Source organism: Acinonyx jubatus, chromosome X, assembly GCF_027475565.1.
Source record: "Acinonyx jubatus isolate Ajub_Pintada_27869175 chromosome X, VMU_Ajub_asm_v1.0, whole genome shotgun sequence".
Classification (NCBI taxonomy): Eukaryota; Metazoa; Chordata; class Mammalia; order Carnivora; family Felidae; genus Acinonyx; species Acinonyx jubatus.
The window spans coordinates 109629231-109646074 of record NC_069389.1 but is presented as its reverse complement, the minus strand read 5'-3'; the positions used below and the strand labels follow the sequence as shown (position 1 = coordinate 109646074).

Here is a 16844-nt window from a genome sequence, read left to right as displayed (position 1 = left end):
ATGAAGTCAGGGGCGCCTGGATGGGCTCAGTCAGTTAAGTGTCTGACTCTTGATTTTTGCTCAGGTCATGACGTCATGGTTTTTGAGTTCAGGCCTGCACAGAACCTGCTTGGGATTCTCTCTCCCTCTCTCTCTGGCCCTCCCTCCCCGCCCCTCAAAATAAATAAATAAACATTAAAGAAAAGATTCTCTAAAAAATTCGATGAAGTCAAATTGATCTATTTTGTTGTTGTTGCTTGCATTTTGGGTGTCGTATCTAAAAAATCATTGCCTGATGCAAGGTCGTAAAGATTTACCCTTATGTTTTCTTCTAAGAGTGTTATAGTTTAAGCTCTTACCTTTAGGTCTTCGATTCGTTTTGAGTTACTTTTTGTATATGGTGTGAGGTAGGGGTCCAACCGTATTCTCTGAAACACTATTTGTTGAAAAGACCATTCCTTCCCCCACTCGATTAATGTAGCTGTGTAGTAAGTTTTCAAATCAGAAAGCATGAGCCTTCCAAATTTGTTCTCCATTTTCCAAATCATTTTGGCTATTCTGGATCCCTTGTGTGCCCATATGGATTTTAGGATCAGCCTGTCCATTTGTGAAAAACAAAATAAAACATAACAAAAAAAACCCAAAAAAAACCCAACAACCCAGCTGGCATTTTGATAGGGATTGTGTACAATCTGTAGATGGCTTTGGGAGTATTGCCACATTAACAATATTAAGTCTTGCGATCCATGGACACAGGATGTCTTTCCACTTATTTGGGCCTTTTAACATGTCACTCAACATTGTTCTGTAGTTTCTAGTGTGCACGTGTTGTACCTCCGTGGTCCAATCTATTCCAAAGTATTCGATTCCTTTCGATGCTGTTGTAAATGGAATTGTTTTCTTAATTTCATAGTTGGATTGCTCACTGCAAGCGTGTAGAAATGCAATTGGCTTTTGCATATCGATCTTGTATCCTTCAACTTTGTGTAACTTATTTATTAGTTTGAATAGTTTTTTGGATTCCTTGTGGTTTTCCTGTACAAGATTATGTCATCTGTGCACACAGATAGTTTTACTTCCTCCTTTACCAATCTGGATGCCTTTTACTTCATTTTCTTGCCTAATTTGCCTGGTTAGAACCTTCAGAACAATGTTGAATAGAAGTGATTAAAGTGGACAGCCTGGTGTTGTTCTTAATCTTAGGGGGAAGCTTTCAGTCTTTCATCATTAAGTAGGATGTTAGCTGTGGGTTTTTCATCGATGCCCTGTATCAGGTTGAAGGAGTTCCCCTTCTATTCTTAGTTTTTTGAGTTTTTTTGAATTTTGTTTTTTGTTTTGTCTTTTGTTTTGTCATGAGACGGTGCCGGATTTTGTCAAATGCTTTTTCTGTATCTGTTAAGGTGACCGTTGGTTTATTATATTGATATGGTGTATTACTCTGATTGATTTTCATATGTTAGTTCCATCTTGCACTGCTGGGATAAATCCCAGTGGGTCATGTTGTAGTATGTGCACATAGAGATAGATTTGTGTACATCTGTGATTATTCTTGAAACGTCTTTCTTCATAGAAATGGAATTACTGTGTCAAATTTGGTAGCTGTTCTCAAATCCCTATAAAAACGCCCTGTGAAGTTATACCCCCACCAGTAGAGTAGGAAGTGCCTTCTTCCTCATGTCCCTGGCAGCACTGGGTATTATTTAGCTTCAATGTTTACTCAAATGTTGGGTGAAAATGGTATTTGATTTACTGCTGTAATTTGAATTTCATGATTCCTGGTGAGTTTGGGCATCTTCTGACCCTTTTATGGTCCATTTGTATTTCCTTTCCTGTGAACCAACTAGATCTTTTTTTTTTTTTTAAATTTTTTTTTTCAACGTTTATTTATTTTTGGGACAGAGAGAGACAGAGCATGAACGGGGGAGGGGCAGAGAGAGAGGGAGACACAGAATCGGAAACAGGCTCCAGGCTCTGAGCCATCAGCCCAGAGCCTGACGCGGGGCTCGAATTCCCGGACCGCGAGATCGTGACCTGGCTGAAGTCGGACGCTTAACCGACTGCGCCACCCAGGCGCCCCTAGATCTTTTTTATAGAAATGGAGAAGGCAGGGAGGACACTCAGGCCTCAAGAGAAAATGTTCTAGAGCGCATGGAAAAACCCTGATGTCTAGGTAGAGTGCCACTAATGCGACCAGGAAGTCCTTTGACAACACTATTCTAGCGATGGTAGTTTTATTTTCATTCTGCCTTTGAACTTGGGAGGTGTAGGGACAGATACAGTTGTTCCGATCATTTGAGAGTGGCCTGAGTGATTGATACCTCTCTGGGCTGTTCTGGCTACGGCCTCTGTGATTTCCTCCTGGCCTCATCCCCCCGCCCCCCGTACTCCTGCTTTGTCCCCTGCCCACCTTACTACCAACCCATCACCAGGTTTACCCTGCTATCTCCTATTTTGCTCCTGGGCCAACTCTACTTTTAGTTATTTTTTATTTTTTTAAGTAGGCTCCACACCCAACGTGGGGCTGGAGCTCACGACCCTGCGATCAAGAGTTGCACGCTCCACTGAGTGAGCCAGCCAGGCGCCCCCAAGCCTACTTCTATAAAGAGATGTTTTGTTCATGAGGGATTTCATTGAATGTACATGTGGCTCACTTAGTGCGTCTTTCTCTCTCTCTTTCTCTCTCCCTCCCTTCTTTCTTCTCTCTCTCCTTCTCTTTCCAGTACCAGCTGGTATCAGTATGGTTTTTCTTTGCCCCCACCCCCTCACTGCCTCCTGTCTCCCTGAGTCACTCCATCTGCCTTGTCCCTGGAACAGCCTGGGTGCCGTCCCCAAAGTGGGGCCTGTGGGATGGACGATTTGCCATTTCCCAGGGGCTGCTCTGCAGGGAGGCAGTTCTGGAAGGAAGGCAGGTCCACTGATGACCAAGAGTCAAGGCTGGCTCTCCCCTAAGAGCGCTCCAGCTCTAGGAGAGCAAAACCATCTTGGAGGAGTGAGGCATGAGGTCACGCGACTAACCAATAGCTGTAATGGGTATCAGACCCTCCCTCAAGCCCCAGTCTGCCACCGCTGTGAAGTCAGAGTCCCCTCCCCTAGGCCTCGGTTGACTCATCTGTGAAAGAGGAGACTAGAGTAGGGACTGGTAACGTCTAACTGTTGGACACTCTGTTTTTAACTGGCCCAATTCCAGGAGTTTCTGCCCGGCAAAGCTTTGTATATTTAGCTGCTCAGTTTGTGCCAGTGGGAAGACTAAGGAGGATTTTGGTAAGTTTTTCTTTTTTGGTCTGTTGAGCAAATCTGACACTCCTAATGGAATTTCCATGAGTTACAGGAACTGACAGGGCTCTCGCCAGCCTCATCTTTTACCGACTGCATTGTCTTTCTGTAAAAAGACTTCGAGGAAGGCGGTAAATACCCCCCCCACCCCCCCACGAACGTGGTGAGGCTCTCCCGGAGGGACCATTCGACTTGGGTCCTGTTATCAGAGAGCCCGGGAAGGGCATCCAGGAGAGTTGGGGAAGGGACGGATGCCGAGGGCCGCCGGAGAGCGCTTCCTTTCTGGCGGTCTCAGCGGCTCCGCACGGCGCTGGGGGGTGGGGGTGGGGGGTTCCTGGTCGGGTCCGGTGGTGCAGGAGGAAGCAAGGCCACCGGGAAGGGCGCGTCCGGGAGGCCGGGACTCCCGCCCGAGGCCCCGGCGGTGGCCCGCGGCAGGCCGGGCGCCAGCGGGCCCCGGGCTCGGCCGGAGCAGGCGGCGGCCACACTGCGCATGCTGCTGCCGCTTCGCCGTGGCTTCTGCCGCTGCCACGGCTACCCGGGCGGCGGCGGCGGCGGCGGCGGCTGCTGCTGCTGCTCTGCCCTGCCGCTGTCACTTCCAGTTCCTACTTCGGCGATCCAGGTCCGGGTCACCGCTTCCCCGCCGCCGGCCCGGTCCCTCCAGGCCGCTCTCCCTGCCCGGCTCCGGCTCCGGCTCCGGGCCGGAGGGGCCAGCGCGCGGCGGCCGAGCGGGGTCCCCGGGAAGCCGCTCCCGCCCGCCCCGCCGCCCCGCGCGCCCCGGCCCGGCTCGCCGCCAGCGCACCCGGCGGGAGCGTCTCCCGCACCCCGCTCGGCGCCGCGCTCCTCCGCCCGCCGAGCCACACGGCCCTGGAAGCAAGAACTTGAGGGCGAGAATCTGGCTTCCCTTTAGATCTTAAAAAAAAAAAAAAAAAAAAAAAAAAAGGCATAAAGAAAATCCTTCGGCTGGAGAGGTGGCGGGCGCGGCACGGAGTTTGGAGACGGGCGCCCCCTCCTCGCCCGCGTTCGGGAGCAAAGTTGCAGCCGCCCCTCCCCGCCCGGGCGAGCCGAGCCCCAGCTCTCCAGTTTCGCCCGGGTGGCGGCCGCGCTCAGCGCAGGGTCCCAGCTCCGGCCGGGGCGCGCGGTTCCCGCAGCCTTGGCACGGGCTCGCCCGCCCGCTTGCCGGCCCCGTGACTCGCGAGGGCGAGCCGCTTCCAGGAGGCGGCGGCGGCGGCGGCGCGGCCGGAGCGAGCGAGCGAGCAGCGGGAGGAGCAGCGGGCAGCGGCCGAGCCAGGTGACCTGCCTGGGGGCTAGGGGTCAGGGGAAGGGGAGAGCGCGAGGGCCGGGGTGGTGCCGCAGGACCGGGGTTGCAGAGGAGCCGCCCTTCCTCCCCCTGCCGTGGCTCGCAGCCCCAGCCGCGGGGTCGGTGCTGGGCCAGGGCCTGGCGGTGCCCTGGGATCCCAGGGGCCGGGAGCGGGGGGCGGGGGGCCGAGGGCGCGGAGCGAGGACGCGCCAAACTTAGGGGCGAGTTGTCCGGCCCTGGCCGCCGGGTTTGCGGCGGACGGGAGTCCTTCTTTCCCCGCCCCCCCCCCCCCCCCAACCAGGGCGGGAGTCAACAGCACTATTTTCGATACTAATTTGATGCCTCCCCCCTCCCCACCCCCTCAGTCCCGGGCATCCGCACGTTTGGGGATATCTTTGGCGTCGAGTACACAGGTCTGTCGCAGGAAGGGTTTGTGGCTGTACTCTACAAGGTGTGCCAACGTGCCCGTAGTGAATTTCGAGTTTTCATTTTCCAGTCATTTAGGAACCCAACAGGTATTTGAGCTATTTCGTTTCTTAGCTCTCGAGTGGAGAGCCCTCAAGTTTATCTCTGTCTCTTCAAAAACCTTGTTTTCATTTCTTGGTTTGTTATTGTTTGGGGCTATAGGGGTGACTCACATGATTTGTTTTTCTTTTCCTAACGTGTAGCGGGAATAAAAATAGAATACGGGAATATATTTGTCTATGCGGCTACTTAGCTTTTTGTGAATAAAAAGCTTTATATAACCTAAAAACCATCACCGAAACGGGTAGATCTCGGTTGAGGTTCTGCAAAGTATTAACAGTTTAAACTGCAAGATCCTAAGGTGCAAACTGCCTTTCTAACTTCTATTTGCCTGGAAAGCCCACAATTTGTCCTTGAACTTCCTATCTTAATTTTGACATTGACCACGGTAAGGGGAGCTGGGATGACATCATTTGCTCCAGCCAGGTCCTGGTGTTCTGTGACTGAGGGCACCTCTCTCCAAAACGTAAGGCCAGGGCCTGCCCTTGTACTTCAGCTGAGGCATTTCCAAGGATTTCTCTGAAGCAAAGTATTATGCTACATGCCAGGCGGTACCGCAGTTCACTCTTACATAAGCCGGCTCCAGGCTCTGGGTGTGTGCTTGGAGCAGTTCATATCAGAGAGTTCTCAGTCTCCGGGGGTGGTGGTGGTTGGTGATTGGAGTTTGGAACAAAGTGAAATTTGCAGCTTGGATTCTCAGCTTGGGTTTCTTTGCTGCTTAATTTTTCAGAATGTCTTGTACTTAACCTTATCTGAAACTCGCCGTGCCCTTGTAGAAGCGTGTAGGAGAGGTGGCATTACTTTTCATTTGCCGGAGAAACGGAAAAGTTAGTTCACCGAAGTCATACAGACAGCTTACCCGTGGTAGCGTTAAAGCTCCAATATAGATCTTCTGCTCTCTACCCAGGATTTTGTTTGGTTTGTTTTTACTAATAGAGGACATTTTAAAGCTAAAAAAAATTTTTTTTAAAGTTTATTTATTTTGAGAGGCAGAGAGAGCAGAAGAGGAGCAGCGAGAGAGAGAGAGAGAGAGAGGGAGAGAGAGAGAATCTCAGGCAGGCTCCGGGCTGTCAGCGCAGAGCCTGATGCGGGGCTCGAACCCACGAACCGTGAGATCATGACCTGAGCCGAAACCAAGAGTCAGATGCTTAACCGACTGAGCCACCCAGGCACCCCTAAAACACTCTTATACAAAAGTGTTTCATTTGGCACATTTCATGGATGGTACGTCTTCTGAGCTACTCATTTTTTCGATTCTTTCTGCCAACTCACATCTTGGCCTTGTCTTTGCTCGCACAGGGCTGGTGCTGTGCTTAAGGGTGAGGACAGGAGTAAAGCTTTCCAAAGGAGGGTCTGTGGTTGTTGTATGTATCTGCTGTCTTTGTCCTCCCCATGCATCTTTGGGGACAGCAGGTGCTGAATAGAGTCAGCAAACCAGGGCCCGGAAATGTCCGATATTGGTTTGACATCATCAGTCCAAGTATAATATTACTTCAGTCTTTACAAAGAAACTCATTCAGGAGGAGAAATTGGAGAGTGCAAATGTGGTTCCTTTACACGGCCTGCTCATCACCGTGCTTAGGAACTTAAGATGCAAAGGAGGAAAAGGAGTGGAGTGCCTACCGCTTCTCAAGCACCTACTGTGTTCTAGGTACTGTGCTAGGTACTTTAGGCATATTACCTTGTTTAATCCTCCCGACAGTCCTGGCAGGGAGGTGGTGTTGTGCCCATTACACAGTGGAGGAAACTGAGGTTTGGGGATGATCCGGGCAAATGCGCCAATCAGAACGGCGCTGCTGATGGGCCTTACTCCAGGGCTCATTCCCTTTGCCATGTGCCAGGCTGTCCCCACAAAGGAGCTATTGATAAATATAGGAACACCAAGCTGCTTGGCTTTCAGATATGGCCGGACATCAGAGCCACCTGGGTGCTTCTACAAAATACAGACATTGTGGTCCCCCCAACCCCCCCGCTGAGCTTAATTGGCCTGCGGTGAGGCCCAGGCCTAGGTATTTCTTCTTTTTTTTTTTTTAACGTTTAAATAAATTTGGTATTGAAATATTACATGAGTTCAGGAAACCACACAAATCCTAACTATACCGTTTGACGAATCTTTACGAATTGAACACATCCGTATAATCAGCACACCAATTAAGAAACACAACATTGGGGCGCCTGGGTGGCTCAGTGGGTTAGGCATCCGACTTCAGCTCACATCGTGATCTCACAGTCCATGGGTTCGAGCCCCACCTCGGGGCTCTGTGCTGGCAGCTCGGAGCCTGGAGCCTGCTTCGGATTCAGTGTCCCCCTCTCTCTCTGCCCCTCCCCCCACTCACCTTCTGACTCTCTCTCTCTCTCGAAAATAAATAAACATAAAAAAAATTAAAAAAAAAAAGAAACACAACATTATCAGCACCCAGAAACCACCTTCAGTGCCCCTTCCCAGTCACCACCCCTCACCAGCGGGCCCCACGGCCCTGACTTCTAAGACAATAGATACATTTTTTTTTTCTGCTTTGGCACATTATATGAGTGGAATTATACAGCGTGCACTCGTTTATATAAGGTTTCTTTCACTCAGGGTAACATTTGTACAAGTCACCCACGTTACGGATACTAGTGGCTCGTTCTTTTCATTGCTGGTACTGTCCCATCATGTGGACGTCCCATGGTTGGTTTATCCGTTCACCTGTTGATGGACATCTGGGTGGCTTCCAGGTTTTGGTTGCTGTGACAGTGCTGGCCTCGGGCATGTCTTCTGGTACGCGTTTCTGTGGGGTTTGTACCTACGGATGGCACAGCTGGGTCATCGGGTAGGTATATGTACAGCTTGAGTAGGTACCGCCCGACAGTTTCCCAAAGGCACCGTGTCTTGTAATTATTTTGTTTCGAGAGGTCCCCCCAGTCGTTCCAATGTGCAGCCAGATTTGAGAACCATTTCCGTGGTGTGTCTAGAGTTCAGCAGTCTAGCAACCTCCAGGGTCCATCACCCAGCTGAGAACCGTAAAGAAAGACATGCCAAGCTTCTTCCGCAGCTTGAGAGCTTCTGGAAAATCTTCTCTGCTGGATTGGGGAACTATCATTCCCGTTCTCGTAATCCTTTGTGCCAAGCTATCTTTTTTTTAACTCAAAAAAAATGTTTACTTATTTGACAGAGAGAGGAGCACGAATGGGTGAGGGGAAGAGAGAGAGGGAGAGGGAGACAGAGAATCGCAAGCAGGCTCTGCCCTGACAGCTCAGAACCCGACCTGGGGCTCGAACTCACCCACTGTGAGATCACAGCCTGAGCTGAAACCAAGAGTCAGATGCTTAACAGACTGAGCCACCCAGGCGCCCTTGGGCCAAGCTGTCTTAATGCTGATGGGCCATTCTCACTATGGGGAACTGTGGACACGTTGATCTCTCTCCTAGTCTTGGTTCTGCTCGAAGGCAGGAACCTGGGTTTGATCATTCTTATAATCCCAGCCCTCCGTTTAACAGGTACGCATAGCAGGTACTCAGGAACTGTTTATGAAGTGAGTGATCAATAGAATGACTGAACTGTGAGGGAAAGTCTGGGCTGCAAAGAGATACCGCATCGTTGCCTTAAGGCTTACGCACTCTATTCCTGGGAGACTGCTTCAGGATCTCACTCGGAGCCTGATGACTTTTACTTATCTAACTGAGCTCGTTGGCATTATGGGTCATCTGGTTGCTCATCCCTAAACGGATTGGAAATAGAAAATTAGATTAGATGAGATAAGGTTTGTGGAAGCACTTTGTAAACTGGGGAACAGCATCTGGATAGAAGGTCGTGATAAAGGGGGGGGGGGGCTGCTGGGGACTAGACGTACCGGCAGGGGTAGAGAGAGTTCATGTCCATGTACCACATGGAGGCAATGAAGTCAACAGCGCATCAGGGAAGGAGCCAGGAAAACTCTAAAAAGAGCAGACCCCCAAATACATAACCACCCGGGGCCTTTTGGCGTGGGGTCAGGCAACCCCCCCCCAGTAGACGATTATTTGTAAATGATAACATCGCGTTATCAAAAGAAAAAAAAGTTTGCTTAAGTCTTTAGCTGTGTTAAGCAAAGTCTATTAAGAAGTGAGTCATGCTTTAGAGAGAAGATCTTCTTTTGAAATCTTAACATTAAAAACAACTCGGATATAGGGGCGCCCGGGTGGCTCAGTCGGTTAAGCTTCCGAATCTCGATTTCAGCTCAGGTTATGATCTCACAGTTCTTGGTATCAAACCCCGCGTTGGGCTCTGTGCTGACATCATGGAAACTTCTTGGGATTCTTTCTCTCCCTCTCTCTCTCTCTCTCTCTGCCCCTTCCCTGCTCATGCTGTCTCTCTCTCTCTCTCTCTCTCTCTCTCTCAAAATAAATAAACTTAAAAAAAAAGTAAAAACAAACAAACAAAAAACCCAACTGGGACACAGGCAGGGGTAGACTGTGGCCTCTGTAAAATGATAGCTTCTCCCAGGTTTCTGAGCTTTTACACCAGTTACTTTGAGAATTTAAACAGGGAGGAAGCTTAAAACAGGAAAACAAAATCCAGCCATCTTGTTCCTTCGTTCCATGATTTATTGGACAGAGACCGCGTGATTTTGGGAAAAAAACCCTTTTTAAAGGTTTTTGTTTAAATTTATTTTGAGAGAGAGGGAGAGAGAGAGGGAGAGAGAGAGAGTACCAAGCAGGCTCTGCACTGTCAGCACAGAGCATGATGTGGGGCTCCAACCCACAAACTACAAGATTCTGACCGGAGCCCAAACCAAAAGTCAGATGCTTAACTGACTGAACCAGCCAGACGCCCCTGGAAAAGAACATTTTTTAAAAGTAAAGTTGATGGTAAAATCTCCACATATTTTCTAATACCTAACAGCCCTCTTCTGAAGGCAAAACAAAGTTGAGCATTTTCTGGAAACTTTGGATGAATAGTGGCAGCCCTCCTTGTCTTTACCAGCAGACATCAGTCCTTTGACCGTATTAATATCGTTCATTCACTAATTGAAATGCTTCTTCTTTTCACTTGTACTTGAAATTCTCTGTGCCTCACATCACAGAAAACAATTTGAATTTAGATGAGAGTGTGTTGAAGTGTGTTTAAAATTATTCCTATGTCCTATTTAATTTGTTTACGTATTTTATTCGGAAGGCTACATGAAGGCGGTTGAAATTTCTGTGATATCGTGGCTCAGTGATGTCCCCGGAGCAGAGGTTGGAAACGTTAACTGTCATTTCTGTCAATTTATGTGCAATCTTAAGAGTTTTATGAACTGGTTATGAAAGTTCACGTTAAGGTCTCTGGCTGGTTGTCTTACTGTTGTTCTCGATGCTTAGTGTGGCCAAGTTTTAACTGCTGAAGACAATTCGTATATGGTTTCCTTTGTAAGAACTCAGGACTAGAAATGTGTGTGGGGCTCTCATTCCAAGGAGGACCTGGAGAAGACAAAACCACCGAATTCTTCAGAGACTACGAATTATTCAGTTGTTGACCACAGGAACTTCCTCAGCCGCCATTTTGTGTGTGAGGAATAGAAACCGTTTGGATGGATTCCTCTTGGAATCGAAAAATCAGGAACGCTTTTCACTCTTCTCTAGTCTAGGCATGAGCTAGAAGAATGTGAAAAAGGAATATTTTCAGTTTCTCGCGTTGATTACCTGGAGGAGATAGTTTAACTTTTGTGTCTTTTAAGACCAACATATTCATTTCTTAATTACAGTAGCTTGAAACTTAAAAATACACTCCAGGGGCGCTGGGGTGGCTCAGTTGGTTAAGCGTCTGACTTCAGCTCAGGTCCTGATCTCACAGTCTGTGAGTTCGAGCCCCGCGTCGGGCTCCGTGCCGACAGCTCGGAGCCTGGAGCCTGCTTCGGATTCTGTGTCTCCCTCTCTCTCTCTGCCCCTCCCCTGCTTCTGCTCTGTCTCTCTCTGTCTCAAAAATAAAATAAAATATAATAATTTTAAAAAAAGGTTTAAAAAAATAAAAATACACTCCAGAGCAAGATGCTTGTTTTGTTTTTGTTTTTTGCTTGTTGTTTTTAAACAATTCGACAAATGGCTTTCTATGTTTAGTGACGACTGACAAAAAACATTTTCCCTTGCCCCTGGGAAATAAGTAATAAAGCTGATGAATTAGCATAGTTGAGGGGGGAAATCAAAACCAATTGCCTCTATACAAAAACCACGGTAGGCAGTACTTAAAAAGGAAGCATGTCATTTCTGAATTGGGTTGAATATATATATTTAAAAAAAAATTTTTTTTAAATGTTTATTTTTGAGAGACAGAGACATGGCATGAGTGGGAGGGGGCAGAGAGAGAGGGAGACAGTATCCAAAGCAGGCTCCAGGCTCTGAGCTGTCAGCACAGAGCCCGATGCGGGGCTTGAACTCCAGCTGTGAGATCATGACCTGAGCCGAAGTCCGATGCTCAGCCGACTGAGCCACCCAGGCGCCCCTGGGTTGAATATATATTGAAAATACCAAAAGGAATGTGTTTTGTTAGAAAATTTGATCAATTGGATCTTTCTGATGGGAGATATACAAGTTATCTTGTTTTAAATCTCACTCAAATTAAAAAAAAATTTTTTTATTTTAGAAAGAGAGAGAGAGCACAAGTAGGGGAGGGGCAGAGGGAGAGAGCGAGAGCGAGAGCGAGAGCGAGAGAGAGAGAGAGAGAGAGAGAGAGAGAATCTCAAGCAGGCTTCACGCTGAGACCCTGTGGAGGGGAAGGGCTTGATCCCACACCCTGGAATCATGAGTTGAGCCAAAATCAAGAGTCGGACACTCAACCGACTGAGCCGCCCAGGCGCCCCTCTAATTTGGTTTTAACGTTGATTCTAATCCAGGCCGTTTCGGGGGGCAACAGAGCACAATATAGCTCTTTACTAAAACCACACAATGTAGGCCAGCTATCCCCTACTCCAGCCCCCTCCTAATCTGGTCATATGCTATCCCGGAGCGGGAGCCCCCAGGGATCAGTGTGAGGGGTGATGACTTTGAAGTTCCTACGTAAAAGATGCACAAGGTCTGGCCTTTGAATTGCAAATGAAGGGTGAGGGCGCTTGCTAGTTTTCCAGGGCCTCTGCTTACCCACTTTTTAGAGGGGATAGATGTCCACCCGGTTCAGAAGCTGCTCCATATCTGCATTTCATCTGGAAGAAAGATTTAGGGCGCCAGACATCTGTCTGCTTAGCTCCGGGCTCAGGCAGACCCCGGCGGACTGGACCCCACCGCACAGAGGGGTGTGTGGGTTCAGAGAGCTGGCTCATCCGAGAGAACATAGAGCCACCCATCATTTCTATTTGCCTTCTGGCAGAAGATCTACCTTCCTAATTAAGTTCTGCTTAGACAAATAGAGTCAAATCCCAGCTTTATACTTTCTTGGGAACTTGAATATTATTACAGAGATCAGCCGTATCAGTTGAGGGATTGAAAAGGGCAACAGGGAAAACGAAGGATTAAATTAAGGGAAAGGTGGAAACAGCACTTTGCAAAGCAGTGAGTGACACGGTTATTAAGGGCTTGTCTCACCCTGGACAATAGCAGACACGTTTCTCTACCCTTGGAAGTGAGGACATCATTTTACAAGGCATGTTTAAGGCGTTAAGCTCTTAGCATCTTTTATGAAGAGCCCAGCCTGGGAAGCAGGCCTGAACATTTCATCTTGTAATTCGTCTATTTTTAAAAAATGTTTATTTATTTTTGAGAGAGAGAGAGAGAGACAGAGCGTGAGCAGGAAAGGGGCAGAGAGAGAGGGAGCCACAGAATCCGAAGCAGGCTCCAGGGTCTGAGCTGTCAGCACAGAGCCCGACGCGGGGCTCGAACTCACAGACCGGGAGATCATGACCTGAGCCCAAGGCGGACGTTTAACTGACTGAGCCACACAGGTGCCCCTTCGTCTATTGTTCATGGCTAGGTCTCCAGCAAACAGGATATTTACCAATAATTTGTGAGAAGCGTCTGCCAGCCAGTATTTTACCAACAAAAGAAATGTAACCACTTCTTTGGGGGCACAAATGTTGTGATAGCATTCCTTGAAGACATGCTGATGTTTGGGAATGTGTTATGGATTGGGGAAAATCTTGATTTGGGATCGAAAAATGACTTTTCAGGAAAGACAACAGGATGGAAAACCATGCTTTCGTGGTTGGTGAGCCCATGCATGGGTGGCTTCTTTATTTGCTACATTTTACATACTATCCTTTTTGTTTTCATCCTACAACAAATGTCTCTCTTAGTGCCTGGCGTCTCCCAGGGGCTCAGTAAGTATTTGTCCAATGGAGAATGACCGGATGCGTGTTTTTAAAGTTTGTTTTAGATAGCTTGTGTATCTAAGAGTCTGTATGTAAAATTTCAGGAGTTGACTTTTATTCAGAGAAATGACTCTTTGGTGAGTGTAAGTAAGGGTAAGGAGAAAGCTGAGTCTCTTCTAATACAGTACCTACTCAACTTCTTTCTGCCAAGCTGGACCACCTGTTTCGTGGTTTTCAAAAATTAAAAAGAAACAAAGAAAAGACAGTTGTTAATGGTAGGCGAGTTAGGTCCCATCATGTCGAAGGGAAGACCTTTTCTGCTTTTCCAGTCCTCCGCTCACCTCTTATTTCTTACGTTACCCAAACTCTCTTGATTTCGTTGGGTTTTCAAGGCGTGACGCTTGCACGCATTAGGACTCGGTAACTTTGATTCTCGAATGTGATCCCAGGCGGTACCTTCGCTTCCTTCAACGTTCTTCCCTTCTCTGAATCACCGTCTTCAAGGAGAAGAATCTGTTTTACCAAGCGATGGAAAATAAATAAGCCCCGATTTATCAAGTTCTGCCAGAAAAAAAAAAAAAAAGACCTTTTCTCTGTCTTTCCTTCGGGGGAAGGCATACCAAAAGGGCAGGCGTTTCTGGTGGAAGAAATACCTGTTTAGCTTTTAGGTGGAAAAGCAAAGACTAATGATGAGCAAGTACTCGTTCACTGTCTCTAGGGTGGGTGCTATGCCTGGCATTGTGGGAACTCGCCGCTTGTCCAGCGTAGTGATTCCAGGGTCTAGAACATAATACAGAGTTCAGAAGAAGCAGCCCATTGTAGCCTGAGGTGCTGCGTTTGGGGCAGACCCTGTGGAGGGGAGTGATGTTGTTCAGGCCCCAAAGGACAAGGGGGATTCAAATGGTTGAGGAGGGGCGCCTGGGTGGCTCAGTCAGTTCAGCGTCCGCCTTTGACTCAGGTCTTGAAATAGCGGGTCACTTGCTGTCTCTCTCTCTCTCTCTCTCTCAAAATGAATAAACTAAAAAGAAAACCAAACCAAATGGGTGAGGGAAGTTTTCCATCAGGAGACGTGCACCTGTCAGAGAGAGACACGGTGAAGAACGTGAAGAATTCTGGGGCAAACGAGGAGACCACGGTGAGAAATGATGGGCTTGAGATGAAATGGCACTTGCAGGCGGGGTTCCGTCAGGCTGAGAGACCTGGGTGTTCGTGGAAAGCACCATTGCATCATGTGTCTGCTATGAGAGCTCGCAAACACCCACCTTGCCGTGCGTGGATTGTATCCCACGTGGACATCTTGCTTGGGATCGGGTGGAGGAAAATGAACTGATTGACGTCTGTTAGGGCATTGATGGGGCATCTCTGAAAAGGAGCTACTTTTGAAAATGTGACTCGCATGTGGCCGTGAGCGGGGGGTGCCAAAAGTCTTTGCCAAGGATGTTGTGGAGGGTGATCTCTCAACGAAGACGGTAACCTCTTTGGCACAACATCCTTCCTACCCTGATGAGCTGGTGGAAGGGGGTCTTCGGGCGTGTGGATCGGAGGCTTTCAATCTGTCACCCCTTCTTGCTTCTCCTGAGTTCCTTCGGCAGAGCCCGTTTTAGAGCGAGGTGTGAAACAGGTGAGTGTGGCTTATGGTGTTTGTCATTTAAGCCATTGACAATGAAGCAGTTCAAACGATAGAGCCAACCGCCGGCAAAGCGGTAAAACCCCTCAGCTCTTTGGTGCTTCCCTGCTGTGTGATTCGTAGGTCCTGGTGCTTTGTGGGGAGACCAAAAGGCACCGGTACTGGGACAGGCCAGCCATTGCCGACTCTGCCCAGACTGGGCACAGAAACTCAGTGAAATCCACAAGCATGGAATTTGAAGTACGTAGGTCACCTCACAGTCGCAGGGCTTAATTTTGCAGACAGATACGGGTGTATGTTATTTTAGCCGATAGGTGTTTCCTGGTGAGTCACGTGGGAGTTAAGTTTTTCTTCCTTAATCATCTTTTTATTTTTTTTTATTTTTTTTCAATATATGAAATTTATTGTCAAATTGGTTTCCATACAACACCCAGTGCTCATCCCAAAAGGTGCCCTCCTCAATACAATCATCTGTCTTTAAAAAAAAAAAAAAATTTGTTAACGTTTATACATTTTTGAGCCGCAGAGAGAGACAGTGTGCAAGCAAGGGTGGTGTAGAGAGAGAGGGAGACACAGAATCCGAAGTAGGCTCCTGGCTCCGAGCTGTCAGCACAGAGCCCGACACGGGGCTCGAACCCACGAACCGTGAGATCGTGACCTGAGCTGAAGTCGGACGCTTAACCGACTGAGTCCCCCTTGGTGCCCCCTGACTTTTTATATTTAATCGTATGCTTTCTTTTTTTTTAACTTTACCGTAATTTCGGCAATGCTGTTTCTTCAGTTAGGATTAATCATCGATTGGCAAGAGCTTCTCAACCCTTGTGAATTCATCAAATACGTATTAAGCACCTGCTGAGTGACAGGCACTCTTCTAGACCCCGAGGATACAGAAGTGAAAACGTTTTTTTAAGCCCTGGCTTCATGGGGCTCACATTCGAGGCATCGTTTGTGTTTAAGTGTCTCTGCCAGCACTCCCTGTCGATCGGCCGATGAATGATCCCTTATCGAGCGTCTCACATGCGTTGGATACCGGGCTGCGTCTGTGGGGCAGTTTGGACTCCCAAGAGCCCGCCTTCTAGTTGGAAACGCAGACCTGTTCTTAACGCCCACCGAATAAACAGAGAATGTTACAGCGGTAGCTGGTTGAGGGCTGAACTGTACAGCGTCTGTACGGACCGGAAGGCTGTGGCAGTTCAGAAGACGGAAGCCCGAGGGTAAGCGGACGTGGGACTTTGGGGGAAGGCAGCGGATGAGCAGGCCAGGGCGTGTAAAGCCACCGCACCGTGGTTCCTTTCTCCGCGGTGCTCCTCCCTGCCTAATCTCCATGTGGGGTGCATCTGACGCCAGTGTCTCCGGTGCCTGGGACTCGTGGTGAAGCCGTTGATTCTGCTGGGCTGCAGGGCTCCCACCCTGAACCCGAGCGGACTCCTAGGCCAGCTGGGGCTGCAGAAGCCCTGTCTTCACATGTGCGTCTCCTCCTCAACTGCCTGGCCCGCCGAACAGCCAGGACTGGTCGACCGTTAGACTTTCTGAGGCTAGTCTCACCTTCCTGTTGTATCCCTCGATTCTCTCGTTACGGGCAGCGCGGAAACAGGTATAGTGCTCGGGGTGTCTAGAGTCATCGTTCATCCTTGACGTGCGAGGACAAGGAGAAAGTATGAAGGATGTGGACACTCGTCTGGGACCGCACGTCCAGGCATTCTTCACCGTAAAGGGGGCTCTTTTCCGAAGGTTGATTTGCAAGTTATTGTTAGGAACCCGGAAGACATTTTTTTCCCCCCTAGAAACCAGGTTCTACGCAGGGATTATTTTTTCTGGCTGGCCCGCAACAGCCTGTTTAATAAGTGCGGCCGAACTATAGAATTCACCCTGTGTCTCTGGGAAAATGTGTTCCGCATTCCAATTT

The 16844-nt window shown here is 48.6% G+C and overlaps 1 protein-coding gene across 7 annotated transcripts in view; it reads left to right on the top strand.

Annotated features, from left to right (window-relative positions):
• The window catches only part of ARHGEF6 (Rac/Cdc42 guanine nucleotide exchange factor 6), a 116025-nt gene that overhangs the window by 21549 nt on the left and 77632 nt on the right, over positions 1-16844 (top strand). Inside the window, exon 1 of one of the 7 annotated variants that reach the window (XM_027054821.2) lies at positions 2832-3240. The exons of 5 other annotated variants lie outside the window; for them this stretch is intronic. The gene's annotated coding sequence lies outside the window, so the exon portion shown is untranslated. Of the gene's footprint in view, positions 1-2831; positions 3241-3860; positions 4541-16844 lie in introns of those variants that run through there. One more of the 7 variants, XM_027054820.2, reaches the window with a different exon arrangement.